At 47.6% G+C, this 20,123-nt stretch overlaps 1 protein-coding gene across 1 annotated transcript in view; it reads left to right on the forward strand.

Annotated features, from left to right (window-relative positions):
• The first annotated feature begins 391 nt into the window (after nt 1-391).
• The window catches only part of GRB10 (growth factor receptor bound protein 10), a 424,392-nt gene continuing 404,660 nt past the window's right edge, over nt 392-20,123 (forward strand). Inside the window, exon 1 of the mRNA XM_069730339.1 lies at nt 392-607. The gene's annotated coding sequence lies outside the window, so the exon portion shown is untranslated. The remainder of the gene's footprint in view (nt 608-20,123) is intronic.

The following is a 20,123-nucleotide window of genomic DNA, read 5'->3' on the forward strand; positions in this document are numbered from 1 at the left end:
GCCCGCCCGGATACCCTGCGCCCCCGGCACTCAGCCCGCCCGGATACCCTGCGCCCCCGGCACTCAGCCCGCCCGGATACCCTGCGCCCCCCGGCACTCAGCCCGCCCGGGTACCCTGCACTCAGCCCGCCCGGATACCCTGCACCCCCGGCACTCAGCCCGCCCGGATACCCTGCACCCCCGGCACTCAGCCCGCCTGGATACCCGATGATAATGTGTGTAAAGCGCTGCGGAATATGTTAGCGCTATATAAAAATAAAGATTATTATTATTATTATTATTACCCTGCGCCCCCGGCCGGCACTCAGCCCGGGCTCCTGCCGTGTGCACGCACTTCCCACCCCGCGCTCGCTCCCGATCCTAGTGAGCCGAGGGGAGGGCTTATAAGGCCGGGCTGAGAGCGGGGGGAGGTGGCAGGATCGCATCCTGAGGACGGAGTCAGCTGAGCGCAGGACCAGAGCAGAGCGCTGTGCGGCGCGGACGACCTCCCGCGGTACGCTCGGACACTGCTGACTGGCAGCCTCACTGCTGCCACTAGTTGGAGTTGGCCACAAGAAGTGTAAAGTGGGCGACACTCGTGAGAGCCCCGGACACGAGCCTGCAGCAGGTACTGTACATAACGGTGTGTGCTGAAGTTTGTGCGGCTGTGGCCCGGGAGTCCCGCGTGCTGCAGGCCGGTCCCCGCCCGCTGCTCCCTCACGGCTCGCTGTCCTGAGTGACATGGAGCCCGTCCGGGCAGCTGCCAGCTCCTGCTTTTTAGGAACAGCCCGTGCAGCAGCTGGTGGCGGCGGTGCCCTCTCCACGTGTGCGGTCCGGGCTCCTGCTGCCACCACTGGTGTCTGTGCCAGTGGGTAGAGCGCCAGCGTCGTGGAACTCCAGAGCCGCACACTGCCCCCCCGTCCGCGGCTCCTGCAATGTGAGCTGAGGAATGGGGAGGCGGGAGCGCAGGCTGCTGGCGGAGGCTCCACAGCTCGGGGGTGGAGGCCGGGAGAAGCAACTTCACTTGTTTACACTCCTGGTGTGAGCCGCACTGCTGCCAGGCTCCCCGGGCACCGCGGCAGCGCCATGGCCACAGGCTGCCCAGGCAGTGCCATCTATACCTCACCTGTGGTGAATCCACAACTGTGCATGTCTTGGTGAGGTCTGCCCACTGACAGTGCCATGTCACACATGTGCCGTCTGCTATATATGTGTGCCCAGAAAGTGGGTGACACCGTCAGAAACTCCAGAGTTCTGTGCCCTAGTGAGGTCTTCCCACACATGGGTCACTGACAACTCATATACCACATGTACAGGGTGACAGTAATGACGCATCACCATTGTGCCCTAGTGAGGTCTGCCCACACATGGGTCACTCACCACTTATACCACATGTACAGGGTGACAGTAATGACACGCCACCATTGTGCCCTAGTGAGGTCTGCCCACACGTGGATCACTGACCACTCGTATACCTCATGTACAGGGCGACCGTAATGACGCATCACCATTGTGCCCTAGTGAGGTCTGCCCACACATGGGTCACTCACCACTTATACCACATGTACAGGGTGACAGTAATGACACGCCACCATTGTGCCCTAGTGAGGTCTGCCCACACGTGGATCACTGACCACTCGTATACCTAATGTACAGGGCGACCGTAATGACGCATCACCATTGTGCCCTAGTGAGGCTGCCCACACATGGATCACTGACCACTCTTATACCTCATGTACAGGGCGACCGTAATGACGCATCACCATTGTGCCCTAGTGAGGTCTGCCCACACGTGGATCACTGACCACTCGTATACCTCATGTACAGGGCGACCGTAATGACGCGCCACCATTGTGCCCTAGTGAGGCTGCCCACACATGGATCACTCACAACCTGTATACCACATGTACAGGGCGACAGTAATGACTCACCACCATTGTGCCCTAGTGAGGTCTGCCCACACATGGATCACTGACCACTCGTATACCTCATGTACAGGGCGACAGTAATAACACGCCACCATTGTGACCTAGTGAGGTCTGCCCACACATGGATCACTGACCACTCTTATACCACATGTACAGGGCGACAGTAATGACGCGCCACCATTGTGCCCCAGTGAGGCCTGCCCACACATGGGTCATTGACCACTCGTATGCCTCATGTACAGGGCGACAGTAATGACGCGCCACCATTGTGCCCCAGTGAGGCTGCCCACACATGGGTCACTCACCACTTATACCACATGTACAGGGCGACCGTAATGACACGCCACCATTGTGCCCTAGTGAGGTCTGCCCACACGTGGATCACTGACCACTCGTATACCTCATGTACAGGGCGACCGTAATGACGCGCCACCATTGTGCCCTAGTGAGGCTGCCCACACATGGATCACTCACAACCTGTATACCACATGTACAGGGCGACAGTAATGACTCACCACCATTGTGCCCTAGTGAGGTCTGCCCACACATGGATCACTGACCACTCGTATACCTCATGTACAGGGCGACAGTAATAACACGCCACCATTGTGCCCTAGTGAGGCTGCCCACACATGGATCACTGACCACTCTTATACCACATGTACAGGGCGACAGTAATGACGCGCCACCATTGTGCCCCAGTGAGGCCTGCCCACACATGGGTCATTGACCACTCGTATGCCTCATGTACAGGGCGACAGTAATGACGCGCCACCATTGTGCCCCAGTGAGGCCTGCCCACACATGGGTCATTGACCACTCGTATGCCTCATGTACAGGGCGACAGTAATGACTCGCCACCATTGTGCCCTAGTGAGGTCTGCCCACACAGGAACAGGGCAATAGATCAGGGCAATCAGCTTATCTGCATGAAAACACTGCATGTGACTATAACCTTAACTGAATGAATTACTGGGGCTCATCACAAGGACCACCTAAGCGCGGCCAGACCCTATTAGCTTGTGATGGTTTAATCATGTTTCCACCATGGTATGAGTCATGCTGCATGTTACTAAATGGACCTGAAGATAATGCTGTACTTATTTTGAAAATCATATTAGAACAGTGTTATGATTTATACCACTTGATGAGAACTTTTGTATAAAATGCTAATTTTCATGTCAGTATTAGTCATTCTGACACCATTATTGGGCTTCATTCAGACATTGAGACAAAATGCATTGTGTCTGTATTGCCTCCAAGCCTGACTGGGTTCATTGACTTGAACTAACTATGACCTATTCCATTTGCCAGTGATCGTAGAACAGATGGTAAAATGTGCCCACATGGCACCTGTTTGTTCTCGTGTCAGGAGCTACTGGAGCCTTATAGAGAAAGTCAGACCTTGTTCTTGTGTAAGTAGCTTGTGAGGCTTGGTGTCATTGCATTGCCCCAGTGAGTGTGCACTGGACATGGTGGGTTAATAAGTGAAGCGGTCCTGTTGTTTGGTAGTGCAGGGCTAGGTCCCTGAGCACTGTACCATCTCCTATCTGAACTTGGAAACCTGCCGTCTTGATTGCATTTTCAAGCTTTATCTCGTAGTTTTCAGATCACATCTGTTGAAATTTTCTGACTGCGTGCCTTAATGTAAGCCTCTAAACTGCGTGAAGCTCCTTGGCAAATGGGATTTTCAGTTGCATTTGACTATGATACTTATAGAATATTTTGGACTCTAAAGGGGTTCCCCATTACTGGAGAACCACTGCTTAATCCAGTGCCCCATATAAAAAGTGTATACTCTCCTCCTGCAGAGGCACTTTTCTAGCGATTGTTGGTGGCAATGGCGTCACCAGTGGGATCAGCAGCGCTGTTGCGGTAGGAGGGTAGTATACACTGTGTTCAGCTTGTATAGAGCTCTGAAACAAATAAACTTGAGTTACCAGTAGTGGAAAATATTTGTGACCTATCCTAGCACCAACCAAATACAACTGAGCGCATTGAAGCATATGTGGGAAATGAATATATGATTACATCTCACTACCGCTATAAAAACTACTTCTAAATGTGAAGGACTTGGTGCAAACAGGTGTCGAGTACCTCAAATGTAGAATGATCTGAAGAATGGCAGCAATGCAGTTCTAAATAACGTATTTAATGTTCACACCTTTTTGTACTTTGTACTGTTGTAGCTGTGTATTGTAGCAATGCAGTAACAGCGGTCTCCACACTTACAGTAATTTTGGCATGTCACTTTTGTTTCCCTTTATACCACTCATCAGAAAATGTCTTGGAGTAGCAATGCTGCACGTACGTATGATGTTAGGATGCTGGTCCATGTGGTGGATGCTTGGACTCTTTGCTCTGAAATTTCCTACAAGTGGTTGCTCTAGAGCTGCATGCTGACTGATACCAGTGTGAACTCTGAGCTATGGAACATCCTTTATGGATTGATGGTCAGCAGCTTTAGTATTCCAATGAGTAACGGCGAATGTGATCCTGAGTAACTCTGTAAACTCCCCGACTTTGGTACATTTTGGGATTAACGTGTGCAATTTCAGTGTATTGATTATGAATGTATATAGCTGTTAAGACTGTAGCTGACCTGCGTGGTGTGCACAATTCATTTTGGACACAGAACATCACTTAGCTCCTTTCCATTTTGGATGTCCCATTTAGGAAGGTGTTCCCCCAAATGGATATGCTAGTATGACTTGGTGATCTTGTGGGCACAGGAAATCCGCTTGGTACAATAACCACACAAGCTTGGCAGCTGAGCTACTGCAGCAATGGCCAGGGCCAGTGGCCTAGATGAAATCGCTGCATCTAGATGGATGAGAGAGAGGGGGCTTCCCTTTTTCCCATCAGCATTTTGTTCTGCAATTGTAGGGGTGCTGATGGGTCTACTATACACAGTGGCCTGAGGCATACTGACACAAGTAGGGTCTAAGGCTTCTTTCACACTTGCGTCGTGTGATGTACGTCGCAATCCGTCGTTTTGGGAAAAAAACGGATCCTGCAAATGTGCTCGCAGGATGCATTTTTTTCCCATAGACTTGTATTGCCAACGGGTCGTGACGTATGGCCATACGTCGCGTCCGTCGTGTTTTGGCGGACCGTTGGAAGGAAAAAGTTCAATGTAACGTTTTTTCGTACGTCGATCTGCCATTTCCTGCCGCGCATGCACGGCCGGAACTCCACCCCCTCCTCCCCAGACTCTAGAATGGGCAGCGGATGCATTGAAAAACTGCATCCGCTGCCCACGTTGTGACAAATTTTCACGTGTGTCGGTATGTCGCGCCGACGCTTAGCGACGGACCCGTACCGACGCAAGTGTGAAAGAGGGGGCAGCAGGAGGACCTACGACACTTGTAATCATGGGTGAGTGATGGCATCCGATTAATATATGTGCGGGGAGATTGTGGATTTTGGTGGCATCCGTAGTTGTTCATGCGCAGAACTTGGATGTTAGACCCATGTAGATTATGTCTCTCTTTCCCCCTCACTTGGCTTAGGATTAGCTGTACGTGCCCCTATATACATTGCATTATTGGTCCAAGCCTGCTGTGATAGCAGGTTCCTTTTATATTTATATGTATATTTTCTTCCTCTTTATTGTACTTTTGCCCTTCTTTTGGGCGGTCCTTGTACGTTTTTATGTACTAATAAAATGATTGTTATATTTTGCAATCGGTTGGTGTTTTTTATACTCCATGCTCTCTAGGTTTGCAAGTGTGAAAGAAGCCTAAGGCCGGAGTCACACTACAGTGAGATACGACCGAGTCTCTCTGGTTAAAACCAAGCTCTGGCACCGGCACTCCGGAGCGGAGCGTGCAGCTCCATGTATTGCTGTGCGGCTGCTCACTCCGCTCCGGAGTGCCGGAGCTTGTTTTTAACCAGCGAGACTCGGCCGTATCTCGCTGTGTGTGATCCCGGCCTAAGTCTTCCTGTCTGTATAAAACTGACAGGTGTAGTATGCTGCAACAGGTGAGCATTGCAGTCTTAGATCAGGGTTCCAACTAATCTGCATTCAACTCGCAAAGTGTCAAATGGGGGTAAAAACAAAATAAAAAAGAAAATAAAATCACTGAAATATTTCACCATTGAGCGGATATTTATCATTAAAATACAAAGTACACAGTTGATATTGCTGCATCCTGTAAATGCTGAACTAAACAGCTGTGCTATTTATCAATAAAGTAGACTGCATAAAAGCAACAGGCAAATATACTGTATTGAGTGGGTGAAATCAAGATCACCAATTTTCTAAGTAAATGTATTTCTAAAGGTGCTATTTACATGAAATTCTCACCAGATGAAATCAAACCATAGAGATGTAGAAGTTATGCATAATAATGAGAAATGACATCGGCAAAAAGTATTGAACACTCTTACTGAAATGTATCTAAGGCCGAGGTCACACTTGTGAGTGTGGTGCGACAACCTCGCACGAGTCTCTTGCATCAATACCCGTCGCTGCCGCTGGCCCTTGGGACAGGAATGTGTGGCTGCATGTATGCAGCTGAATGCTGAGTTCCAGCGGCAGTGCCAGGTATTGATGCAAGAGACTCGCGTGAGTTTCTCGCATCAAACTCTCAAGTGTGACACCGGCCTAATACTTTGTACAAAAGCCTTTGACAGCAACACGCATTCAGGCATGGACTGACCCACGGGAGAATGTCCCTGTGCATGAGTGGGCCAGCACCTGCTTATATTGGCAGTATGTTTAGAAAAGGAGGAAATACGGAGCATCGATGAGCAAAATAACATTTTATTTAATAAATAATCCGTAATAAAACATGTAGTTCAATAACATTAACATTATACAGTAACATGCATGAAAAATGCCTAGAAATGTTGAGAACCTCACCCTCAAATGATGCCCCCACAAAGGAGAGCATCAGATACCCCCCCCCCCCATAGTCTCATATTATAAGATGCTGTAAGGCAAAGGTTTCAATAGACCCAGTCCTAGTCCCAAATACCAATACCCCAAACAGACCTCCCAAGTGTTACTCTGTATCGTCACCAGTAGATAAGGGGCTGTATGAGTACAGGGCTTACCAATAACGGGGGCAAGGTGGGAGAACAGCTGGAAAGTGGACCCCGACGCGCGTTTCGTGGCAGCACCGTGCCGCTTTTTCAAGGGGATAGTAATTTGGTGCCAACAAGGACCTTAAAGTAGCCCCTGACCCCGGTCACATGGTGCTTAGCGGCAAATCACGGCGGCACTGTTGGCGCATGCGCACTGCATCCGTCAGGTCCTGGCCGTGGAACTCTGCGTCAAGCCCAGTGCGCACGTGCGGGGACAGATAAGCACCCGGAGCACGCGCACAAGGCCATGAGATGCCGGTCCACACCAGGGCACAGTGGACCGCAACGCGACGCGCACGGCCACCAATGGAAAGTACACATTTATCAAAAAAACAAATACATATTATGATATGCCATTAATTAAACCCAAAACAAGAGATCCAGCATAACAACTTCCAAATTACAATATCAAAAGGGTACAAATTAATTAAACATTATATCATGGTATGGCGAATCCACGCTTTAGTAAATGTTCATCCATTCAAAACAGGTAGAGAGAACTGTCCATCATGATCCCCCGTGGGGATTGATGGCATATCAATCAGGAGTGTTGGCAGGGCCAGAAGCACATCGATAAGGGAAACCTTGGGCACCAGATCTATTTAAAGTTACTAATAATGCAAAGAAAAAGAAAAACGTTAAAATCACATATAAAGATTGATAAAAACAACAACCCGGCTGAAACAAAGGGGAGGGGAAACAAAGGAGGGAGTTGATGGGAAACAGGAGGTACATGAACGTAGATTATGACCAGAGCAATAATAGAAGGCGTGGATCAAAGGCTGCTCATAAATAGGGAGCAAAGCTACCTACAGAAGTGTGGCACAGCCATTGGCGCGGCCTGTACACCAATCTCTTTCTGGGTTACTGGGAGAGATACATTTTTGGCGACGAGGGCCTACCGGCCGCCTCCCGTGTGCTGAGCTGGTATCGCTTCATTGATATTCATTTTTTTTTTTTGTGGGATGGGACGGTCCACCAGCTCGAGGATTTTGTGGGTACATTAAATGACAATATTTCTAACATCCAACTTGCGTACACGTACAGTAATGTTATGGTCGATTTCCTGGATGTACGCCTAGAGGTCGATACCAATCGGCGTATCCAGGCGGATGTCTTCAGGCAGTCGACCTCTGTTAATTCTTTATTACATGCTTCATCAGCACATGACCTGTCCATGATTAGGGTCGTCCCGGTCAGACAGTTCCTTAGGATGCGGCGAATCTGTTCCTCAGAATCCAAATTCGAGGCACAGGCCTCGGACTTGAGGAATCGTTTTCTGGTCCGGGGGTACAGGCGGAGATGTGTTAAGCATGGTTATGACCGAGCCAGAAAAACCCCACGTGACAGTCTGTTACATCCGCCCAGGAGATGGAAAAATATAGGTGGAGTTGCCTCTATCCGCTTCATCTCTACCTATAATCACGAGTGGAATAACATGCGCTCCATTCTGACTAAACACTGGTACGTTCTTGGGACGAAGCCCTCCCTGGCGGCCTCCCTGGGCTCTCTCCCACAAATGACCTCTAGGAGATGCAAAAATCTAAACGATTTATTGGTATGCAGCCACTATGTCCCTACCCCGAGCAATCCATTTTGTACCAATGGTCCTACTCGGGGATGTTTTCCATGCACTGTCTTGCCTGCACCAATGTCCTGCGCTGCTCCAGTTTCACCTCTACCGATGGAAATACCGATGGAACTAAAGAATTTCAAATAAGACAACGGATCTCTTGTAGCACAACCAACATGATTATGCTACATGCCCTTGCCCTATGGTGTATGTGGGGCTTACCACTCGGGAACTTAGACTCCGAGTTCGGGAGCATGTGCGGGACATTGGTGCGGCCAGGACCGTGTCCGACACGTCTGACCTTAAATCAATCCCCTGTCACTTTAGGTCGCACCATAAATGCGACGAGAGACTTCATCGGGTGAGGGGATTTGATGTTTTACACATGGGGATTCGTGGTGGTGACAATAAAAAAACTTTTAGCACAAATTGAAACAAAATGGATTGTGCAACTTGACACCATGTCGCCAAAAGGCTTGAACGAAATGCTTAGCTTTGCTCCCTATTTATGGACAGCCTTTGACCCACGCCTTCTATTATTGCTCTGGTCATAATCTATGTTAATGTAAGTCCTGTTTCCGATCAACTCCCTCCTTTGTTTCCCCTCCCCTTTGTTTCAGCTGGGTTGTTGTTTATATCAATCTGTGTGATTTTAAAGTTTTTTTTTTTCTATTTCTTTGCATTATTAGTAACTTTAAATAGATCTGGTGCCCAAAATTTCCCTTATCGATGTGCTTCTGGCCCTGCCGATACTCCTGCTTGATATGCCATCTTACCCCCCGGGGGATCTAAGCTAGGCTTTATGGATAAGAAATGTGATTTTCCCTTCGCTCATGATGGACAGTTATCTCTACCTCTTTTGAATGGATGAACATTTCCTAAAGTGTGGATTCGCTATACCATGATATAATGTTTAATTAATTTGTGCCCTTTTGATATTGTAATTTGGAAGTGGTTATGCTGGATCTCTTGTTTTGGGTTTAATTGATGGCATGTCATAATATGTATTTTTTTTTTGATAAATGTGTACTTTCCGTTGGTGGCCGTGCGCATCTCGTTGTGGTCCGCTGTGCCCTGGTGTGGACCGGTGTCTCCTGGCCTTGTGCGCTCGCTCCGGGTGCTTTTCTGTCCCCGCGCACTGGGCTTGACGCCGAGTTCCACGGCCAGGACCTGGCGGACGCAATGCGCATGCGCCAACAGTGCCGCTGTGATTTGCCGCTAAGCACCTTGTGACTGGGGTCAGGGGCTACTTTAAGGTCCTTGTTGGCACCAAATGATTATCCCCTTGAGGAAGCGGCACGGTGCTGCCACGAAATGCGCGTCTGGGTCCACTTTCTGGCTGTTCTCCCACCTTGCCCCCGTTATTGGTAAGCCCTGTACTGATACAGTCCCTTATCTACTGGTGACGATAGTTAAACTTGGGAGGTCTGTTTGGGGTATTGGTATTTGGGACTAGGACTGGGTCTATTGAAACCTTTGCCTTACAGCATCTTACTATATGAGACTATGGGGGTGGGGGGGTTATCTGATGCTCTCCTTTGTGGGGGCATCATTTGAGGGTGAGGGGGTGGGGTTCTCAGGATTTCTAGGCATTTTTTGTGCATGTTACTGTATAATGTTAATGTTATTGAACTTCACGTTTTATTACGGATTATTTATTAAATAAAAATGTGATCTTTTGTTCATCGATGCTCTGTATTTCCTCCTTTTCTAAACCTGATATTTTTGGAGCAGATTTAGTGAGTTTGAGGGTGGTTGCCATTTTGGGCCACGCTCCCTATCTCACATTATGCATTTGGGGTCTCTGTTATTTATATTGGCAGTAGTTGGCACAATATACATGAATCACTATGTACAGACAAAGGCAGCAGCTTATTCATTTAACAACCTACCCAGTTCATTGTTGAGGAGGATGTCACATATGCATGTAGCTGAATAGTGGGACCTTAGAGTTGGTTATTGTTGGGCCCTAAGGTTCTTGTACTTTTTAATGTTTCTGTTGATCTATTCATCACATGTGGGGTCTTCATATTATGACTATATAGGGGTTGTTGCACTAGAACATACTAGTGTGACTTATTACCATCCCTGCTTGGTCCTGGGATATCATATATATTTATTTTTACATATCATATTACAGCCTGTGTTACAACCTGGTCATACTTTGTTTTTGGTGGCGAGTGTCTTGATCAAACATTAGTCCTTTTGAAAACATTGCTTATTCCTTGCTTGTCAGCAACCCTGAACATGGCTTTCCCTCCTAGCACTCTGGGTTCATTTGTGGTCCCAGAGTTCTCCCATTGACCTCTTGTCATAGTGCACCCTATTGCCTGGGCTGTTATGCCTCTTTTTAGCACCAGGAGCTATAATACGCAGGCACTGATGTCAGCCATTCTCATACTAGCACGGCATGCATGAAGGCTTTATCCACGTCCATGGCAACGGGTGGTGATGATCTTCCGGACACCGCTGATGCTTGGGCTTTGCATGCAGCAGCATCTATTTGCAACATCGCTGAACACTCACATGGGACTGTCCTCCATTACCTCCATTAGTAGTGCGCCCACTGTCCTGACACTTCACCCAGACTACTTTCCTGATGAAGCTGTTACATTGATATGCGTTGGGGTGTTTGGGATGCACAACCTGATGACTTCCTATGGGTGATATGGACTGACATTGTCATAATATTCTCTCCCTATTTCTGTGGTTATTTTTGTTTGGGGGATTTGTTTGGATGACAGAAGTCGTTTGCTATAATTGCATGTTTACATCAGGTGCCTAATATGGCTATAAGATTATTGAACATCTGTATGTACAATTGTTGAACTGTGGATATACTGTTATTGGTTCTTTACTGCACATAGCACTTTATGCGAACCCTTCATGTTATGGTACACGTGTTACCTGTAGCGTGCCCCACAATATATTAAAGTCCATCTCCTGGAGATTTGAGATTTGATATTTACCTTCCATGTTATAATTCACTTATTGTGATTCTATATTGATTACTATGTATGGTTGGATGTGCTCATCAGGTTTTTTTTTATTTTTATAGGGTTTTAACAATTGTGTTAGTGTTACTTTTGCTATAATGCTAGGTGTTCATATCATTGTTTTTTTTTTTTTTTTCTTTTCCTTTTTCATGCTTGGTACACCAGTCCGACACTGCATGCATTGTTCAGTAATGATTTAGGCCTATGAATTGTATGAAAAGACCCTGAATTGCTGTTTGGTTATTCCTCCCTCCCAAAAATGAAGTGAAGGTGATAAAATGCTACAAAAACCCCAAATAGTATTGAATGTAACTCCTTCTGTAGAAAGTGGTACAATTTATTTTTTTTGTAAATGTTTGTGTCCACATGTATGGAATTGCAGTAGTGAGAAGTGTGGATTTGGCAACTTACGGAATGCATAGCTCCAGAAGCGCAAGAATTGAGCAACTAAATGTGGGATCAAAATAGTCAAACACCTATAGGTGTTTAGAGGGTTTGGGAATGTTCTGGCAGCTTGGTCATGGGCCCAAACTTTGACTGCATATCAGATACTGACGCATTCTTGACAAGTTGGGGTAACAATTTCAAGGGTCTATCTCCTTATAAAAGCCTTCCCATCAGGTTAATAGTAATCTTTATTTTTATATATAGCGCTAACATAGTCCGCAGTGCTTTACAGTTTTATCCTCATCTTAATGCAGTCATCATATTATATAGTACTGTGTGCTTTACAACTGCTAATACAGAAAAGTGGCAATGTTTCTACATAGAGCTTATGGCTCAGCTAGTCCTGTTTTTAATCACATGTCAGACCAAATGGAAAATATAAGCATTAAGTGGGTAGAAGGGGAAAATTATATATTGTAAGTACACAGTGCTATATAATATGACTGCAATATATTAAAAGGATCAAAACTTTGGTGGGAGGAGTTGTTCTTTAAACCCTTGTGAAAAATGAGAAACCTGGGGCTAAACATTTTGGTGGACACAATGTTGGACCGACTGGATAGAATTCTTTGAATAAACATGTGATATCAAAATGCTCCCTACAGTTCTACAATAACTTCAGTGTAGTTTGAAACATTTTTAAAGGGAACCTGTCACCCCCAAAATCGATGGTGAGGTAAGCTCACAGTCATCAGGGGCTTATCTTCAGCTTTCTGTAATAGCAACATAGTAACATAGTTATTAAGGTTGAAGGAAGACTTTACGTCCATCTAGTTCAACCCATAGCCTAACCTAACATGCCCTAACATCTAATGCTGTAGATAAGCCCCCGATGTAACCTGAAAGGAGAAAAAGATGTTAGATTATACTCGCCAAGGGGCAGTCCTGCTGCGGTCTGGTCAAATGGGTGTCTCAGGTCCGCTCCGGCGCCTCCCATCTTCATTCCATGATGTAAAAAAAAGAGCAAAGTACTGCAGTGTGCAGGCGCTGGGCCTCTCTGACCTTTCCGGCGCCTGTGCACTGCAGTACTTTCCTCTGCCCTCAACAGGGCAGACAAAGTACGCCTGCGCTGGAGCCGCGGCGTGAAGACCAGAAGAGGACGTCATGGAATGAAGATGGGAGGCGCTGGAGCGGACCTGCGACACCCATTTGACCAGACCGCAGCAGGACTGCCCCTTGGCGAGTATAATCTAACATCTTTTTCTCCTTTCAGGTTACATCGGGGGCTTATCTACAGCATTAGATGTTAGGGCATGTTAGGTTAGGCTATGGGTTGAACTAGATGGACGTAAAGTCTTCCTTCAACCTTAATAACTATGTTACTATGTTGCTATTACAGAAAGCTGGGTGAGTATAATCTAACGTCTTTTTCTCTTTCAGGTTACATGTGGGGCTTATCTACAGCATTACAGAATGCTGTAGATAAGCCCCTGATGCCGGTGGGCTTACCTCACCATCGATTTTTGGGGGTGACAGGTTCCCTTTAATCTTATTTTTTGCGTGATGCAGTCGGGCCCCTTCTTGTTGGCCGGGTGTACTGGGCAGTCTGTCCCTGTGGTGTGTGTCTATCTATCTATCTATCTATCTATCTAAAAACCAACCAGCACTCCTGATGTGAACACGTGCAAGCTGCATCATATAGATGAAGAACACAGCAGCACATGTACATGAATCTAGGCCATGTGAAAACAGACAAATATTCAATATGAATTATACTTCTCAAAAATATTTTTCATAAAACTTAGTTATAGATAAAATGAAGATTCTTAGCGCATAAATTGGCCAATTCATGTGTGCCCATCAACCACGGCAAGGTGATCTCCCTCTGATGGGTCCTACACTACTGTACATGCCACTTTTGGGCCACCAGCCTACAACTCTGGACAAACCATGTCACTTCAGGCTAAACCTACAATTTATGGGCAGGTAGAGTAGATTACCACCACCTGCAAGCTCAATGGGAGGAGTGCACAATCAGTGGGGATGCAGCCGCATCCATACATCAAATTGAGGAAAAAAAACAACCAGCACTCCTAATGTGAACACGTGCAAGCTGCATCATATAGATAAAGAACACAGCAGCACATGTACATGAATCTAGGCCATGTGAAAACACAAAAAAATATATATATATTTTTTTTCAAAAGTTTAGGGTCACTTAGAAGTTTCCTTATTTTTGAAAGAAAAGCATTTTTTTTCCAATGAGGCTAACATTAAATGATTCAGAAATACTGTCTACATTGTTAATGTGGTATGACCGCTAAGACCGCTAAGTCATCTGGGTTATTTCGCAATGCAACCGGGAATGGAAGATGGCGGCAGCCGCGCGCCTATCGCCGGAGCTCCGCTGGATCCCAGGAGGTGAGTATATATCTATTTTCTCTAGTCACCTTCCACAACAGCAGGATCGGAGGATGTCTCCCCGCCCTAATAGGGGACAGGAAATCAAGAGGTTAAATACCCTCCCCTTCCTGCAACCACCAGTGTTTTTCCTGTCCCCTATGGGGCATGAAGAGGTTCTCAGATGGTGCTGCCATGATCGGAGCACTAGTACCTTTATAGCCGGGCAGTTGAGGTCGGAGGGTTTCCGCTCTCCCTCTCTGTGACTGCTCCCATCTCCGCAGCTTCTGCGTGACTTGGGACCCTCCATCCCGCCCTTCCTGCGCCTCCCTCGTGGGGCAAAGCAGGGCAGTGAAGTTCTCCGGGGTCCTCTTGTAGCTCCCCGACTCTCCTCCTCGCTGCCGCTGGAAGCCGCGCACCGGAAGTGACACTTCCGGTCTAAGCCTCCAGGCTCTGGAGGCCTCGTGCGCGCCGGCCGGCGTCCCTCCCTATGGCCGGGGCTGGCGGCCGCCATGACAGGCGTTTCTATCAGCAATCCCTATGGACCTGGGAGGAGGAGGAGCATGAATCAGCTGACGACCTCGCTATGCACATATATTCCTGGTTGGGGGAAGCCTCCAGGTAAGGCCCATGTCTGTATCCCTCCTGACAGTGACTGACTGACCTTATGGACGGCGACAAACCCCTGCACTCTGCTTCTGCAGAGACCAGCGTACACCCTCCTACTGTAAGTAGAGGATGAGGTCCCTTGTTGTCCAGTGATGACACTATTTAAAAGACTTAGTCAGCCTCTCTCTCTCTTTTCTAAGGAGACAAGGCCTCTGCCCCCCAAAAATCCAGCCGCAAGTGTAGTACATGTGCGACCAAGCTTCCTTCGACTTATAAGAAAAAGCTTTGCCAACCATGCACAGATGAAGTGCTACGTAGTGAACAGCCCTCCCTCCTGGACAGTATCAGAACCCTCATCAAACAAGAGGTTCACTCCTCTATGGTGGCCCTGTCCCAGGCTCTGACTCCACAGCCTCCTCCTCCTAAGAAAAGGAAGATGGCTCCTATTATATGTGACTCTGACTCGGGCGAGATTCATACCTCGGGTTCAGAGGAGGTTTGGGAGAATGAGTTTTCTACTTCCAACCCCAAAACAGACAATAACAAATCTCTTCTTCCGAAGATATGGAAGAGCTGATCTCCATGGTGAGGGGCACTATGGGGGTGGAAGAGGAGGTAACAAGTCATTCCATTCAGGATGACATGTTTGGGGGGTTAAAACCTAGGACCCCGAAAGGTTTTCCCATCCACGAGAATATTGAGAACCTTATCCTTCAGGAGTGGGGCTTACCTGAGAAAGCTTTGAGTGTCCCTTCAGAACTGAAGAATCGTTTCCCTCTTGAGGGGGACTGTTATTTATGGGAGATGCCTAAAGTAGACATACAAGTGTCCAGGGTGACCAAAAAGACGGCTCTACCCTTTGAGGATGCCTCACAGCTCAAAGATCCTATGGATCGCAAAACTGAGCGCTTACTGAGGAAATCCTGGGACACATCTACTAATTTACTGAAGACAAACGTGGCCTCCACATGTGTTGCCAGATCTCTATTTCTTTGGTTACGTACCTTAGAAAATCCCCTTTCTCAGGGGACACCTAGGAAGGAAATTTTAGATTCCCTACCACTACTCCAGAAGGCTACAGGGTTCCTGGCGGATGCTTCAGCTGAATCTGTACGGGTAGGTGCTAGGTCCGCAGTTCTCTCCAACTCCGCTAGGAGGGCTCTATGGCATAAGTCCTAGGGGGGTGATTTAACTTCTAAATCCAGATTGTGCTCTTCCCTTCCAGGGACATTATGTGTTCGGGCCAGCCGTCGATGACATACTAGACAAAGCTACGGATAAAAAGAAAGCTCTCCCAGAGCAAAAAAGCTCAAGGAAACGCTTTTTTCGTCCCAACCCCCGGGAACAGGTTCCCCAGAGGGATTACAGAGGTAAGACAGGTCGGTCGAGTTACCCCAAAGGGGGTAAGGCTAGGAACATCTTTGTTCCTCAACCCCAGCAGACCACTGACAAACAATGACTGCCCTCCGGTCGGAGGTCGACTCTCAGGTTTCTTTCCCCAATGGCAGACAATCACCACAAATCAGTGGGTCCTGCGTACCATTCAGGAGGGATTAAGGTTAGAATTCGAGAGTCCTCCTCACCGTCTAAAAATTACATCCCTACAATCTCCATACCTTCGAGGATGCCTCAATGCAGACATTCTCGATCTGCTTCGGACAGGGGCGATCTCCCGGGTACCTCTTCAGGAAGTAGGAGAAGGCCACTACTCTCACCTATTTTTGGTGAAAAAACCCTCTGGAAAACATCGGGTTATCATAAACCTGAAACCCCTGAATCAAGTAATCAAATACCACAGATTCAAGATGGAGTCAATCAAATCGGCAATCCCGCTGATTGGCCAGGACTGGGTAATGGCTATGTTGGATCTGAGGGATGCTTACTATCATGTGCCAATACATCCCGACCACAGAAAATTCCTCAGATTCGCGGTGACCCAGAACCATCAAACCAGCCATTATCAATTCAACGTCCTCCCATTCGGGGGTCTCGTCAGCTCCACGGGTTTTTACCAAGATCCGGCATCAAGGGATTTGTATCATCCCATACCTGGACAATTTTCTAATTACCGCTCCATCTGTCCCTCGGGTAAATCAGGACGTAACGAGAGTCCTGGATATCCTGAAGTCACTGGGTTTGATTCCGAACCTGGAGAAGTCGGACCTCTATCCATCTCCAAGGAAAAAATTTCTAGGAGTTCTTCTGGACTCAAGGGAAAGAATGTCCTTCTTGCCCAGGGACCGTCGGGACGATCTAGTACACAGGATCGCCAGGTTAAGGAGCCAGAATTTCCCGACCCTAAGGGACTCAATGTCAATCCTGGGTTCGTTGACGTCCTGCATCCAGGCAGTCTCCTGGGCCCAGGCTCACACAAGAATCTTTCAGACCCACATCCTGAGACATTCAAGAGGAGCCCAGAATGCCCTGAACAAGAGGATTTCCCTTCCCAATCACGTGAAATCCTCCCTTTCATGGTGGCTGAACTCCCAGAACCTTCAAAAAGGAGTCAGCTGGGATCAGAGACCTCTGAAGGTGCTTACAACAGATGCGAGCCAGAGAGGGTGGGGTGCCATAATCGAGGGATCCCACTTCCAGGGGTTGTGGCCCCCAGACGTCAGATCAAGATCCTCGAATCTGAGAGAACTGAAGGCGGTGGAGGAGGCGCTAAAAGCTGCTTCGACCCTCATCCGGGGTCACCATGTACGGATCATGTCCGACAAAACAACTACGGTGGCCTACCTCCGTCACCAGGGAGGCACGAAAAGCACCAGCCTAAAATATACCGCTACAAGAATTTTTTTCCTGGGGAGAAAGACATCTCTTGTCCATCTCGGCACTGCACATAAAGGGGTCAGACAATGCCGAGGCGGACTTCCTAAGTCGGAAAGATTTCCATCCTGGAGAATGGTCCTTGAACCAAGAGGTGTTTCTTTCCCTAGTCCGGAGATGGGGAAATCCAGACGTGGATCTGTTTGCCAACAGCAGGAACATGAAGTCGAGCACGTTCTTCTCCCTCAATCTATCAGACGGGCCCAGGGATTGGACGCCTTCTCCCATCCTTGGAAGTTTACCCTGGCATATGCCTTCCCACCAATTCCCTTGTTGCCCAGATCTTTACAGAAGATCCGGACGGATCAGGTCACAACAATTCTGGTAGCACCAATGTGGCCAGGAAGGAGCTGGTACGGTGCACTAACAGACATGGCTCTGGAAGGCCCGATACCTCTACCTCAGATAGCAGACCTTCTTCATCAAGGACCACTGCTATACCCAGACATACACAGGCTAAAACTGGCAGCCTGGTTACTGAGGCCGAGATTCTGAGAGCTAGGGGTCTCTCAGATGACGTCATTAAAACCCTACAAAATAGTAGTAAGCCTGTAACTAATGCCATTTATGGCAAGGTCTGGAAAAAAATTTCTTCTTGGTGTGACCCAAACAAACCTGATCCATTCCATCCCAATATCACTCAGATATTAGAATTTCTCCAAAAAGGTCTGGAGCTAGGTCTCTCACCTAGCACCTTAAAAGTTCAGGTGTCGGCTCTAAGTTCCTTCTTTGATCAGGATTTAGCAGGCTACCGATGGGTTAAACGTTTTATGGTTTCCGCAGCTAGAATTCGTCCCAGATTTCAGGTCCAGATCCCTCCTTGGGAACTGAACCTTGTACTAAATAGTCTAACCCCTTTGAGCCTTTACCAGCCATTAGTCTTAAATTTCTGACCCTCAAGACTGTCTTCCTAGTGGCAATTACCACCGCTAGGCGGGTAGGAGAGCTGCAGGCCTTGTCAGTACAAGAACCAACCATGGATAGCATAAACCTTAAACTAGACCCTGCCTTTATGCTGAAAGTAGTCTCAGACTTTCACAAAAATCAGGATATTGTCTTGCCCTCATTCTGTCCAGATCCCTCTAATCCGAAAGAAACCTTTCACACCCTGGATGTCCGCAGGGTGGTCCTCTTCTACCTCCAACAAACCGAAGGTTGGAGGATAGACCAAAACCTTTTCGTTCAGTGGTCAGGACTAAATAAAGGCAAAAAAGCGGCTAAAAATACAATCGCTAACTGGATCAAGCAGGCCATCTGTCTTGCATACTCAACCCGGGGAATGGCTCCCCCAGCATCACTGAAAGCTCATTCCACCCGTTCAGTCTCAACATCCATACATTCACCAGGCACTACAGACTAAATTTCAATAGGGACCTATTGTTTGGCAGACGTGTTCTGCAGGCTGTTGTCCCTCCCTAGAGAAATTAGCTGTTGGTATATCTCCGATCCTGCTGTCGTGGAAGGGGACTAGAGAAAATAGAATTATTTCTTACCGATAATTCGGTTTCTAGGAACCTTCCATGACGGCATTAATTTCCCTCCCTATCTGATATTTTATTGGATGATTCCTGCACTTAAGTGGTAACTATACATGCTACTGTATCCAGAAAAAACACTGCTGGTTGCAGGAAGGGGAGGGTATTTAACCTCTTGATTTCCTGTCCCCTGTTAGGGCGGGGAGACATCCTCCGATCCTGCTGTCGTGGAAGGTTCCTAGAAACCGAATTATCGGTAAGAAATAATTCTATTTTTTGTTTTAATTATTTTTTTAACAGGGATATGGTGCCCACACTACTGTATACTACGTGGGCTGTGTTACATACCGCGTGGCTCTGTGCTGTATACTACATAGGCAGTGTTATATACTCCGTGGGCTGTGCTATATATTACATGACTGGGCAGTATGCAACGTAGCTCTGTGCTGTATACTACGTGGCTTTGTGCTGTATACTACGTGGCTGGGCAATATACTACGTGGCTGGGCAATATACTACGTGGCTGGGCAATATACTACGTGGCTCTGTGCTGTATACTACGTGGCTCTGTATACTACTTGGCTCTGCTGTATACGACGTGGCTCTGCTGTATACGACGTGGCTCTGTGCTGTATACTACGTGGCTCTGTGCTGTATACTACGTAGCTGGGCAATATACTGCGTGGCTCTGTGCTGTATACTACGTGGCTCTGTGCTGTATACTACGTGGCTCTGTGCTGTATACTACGTGGCTCTGTGCTGTATACTACGTGGCTCTGTGCTGTATACTACGTGGCTCTGTGCTGTATACTACGTGGCTCTGTGCTGTATACTACGTGGCTCTGTGCTGTATACT

The sequence above is a fragment of the Ranitomeya imitator genome, chromosome 6 (assembly GCF_032444005.1).
Source record: "Ranitomeya imitator isolate aRanImi1 chromosome 6, aRanImi1.pri, whole genome shotgun sequence".
Classification (NCBI taxonomy): Eukaryota; Metazoa; Chordata; class Amphibia; order Anura; family Dendrobatidae; genus Ranitomeya; species Ranitomeya imitator.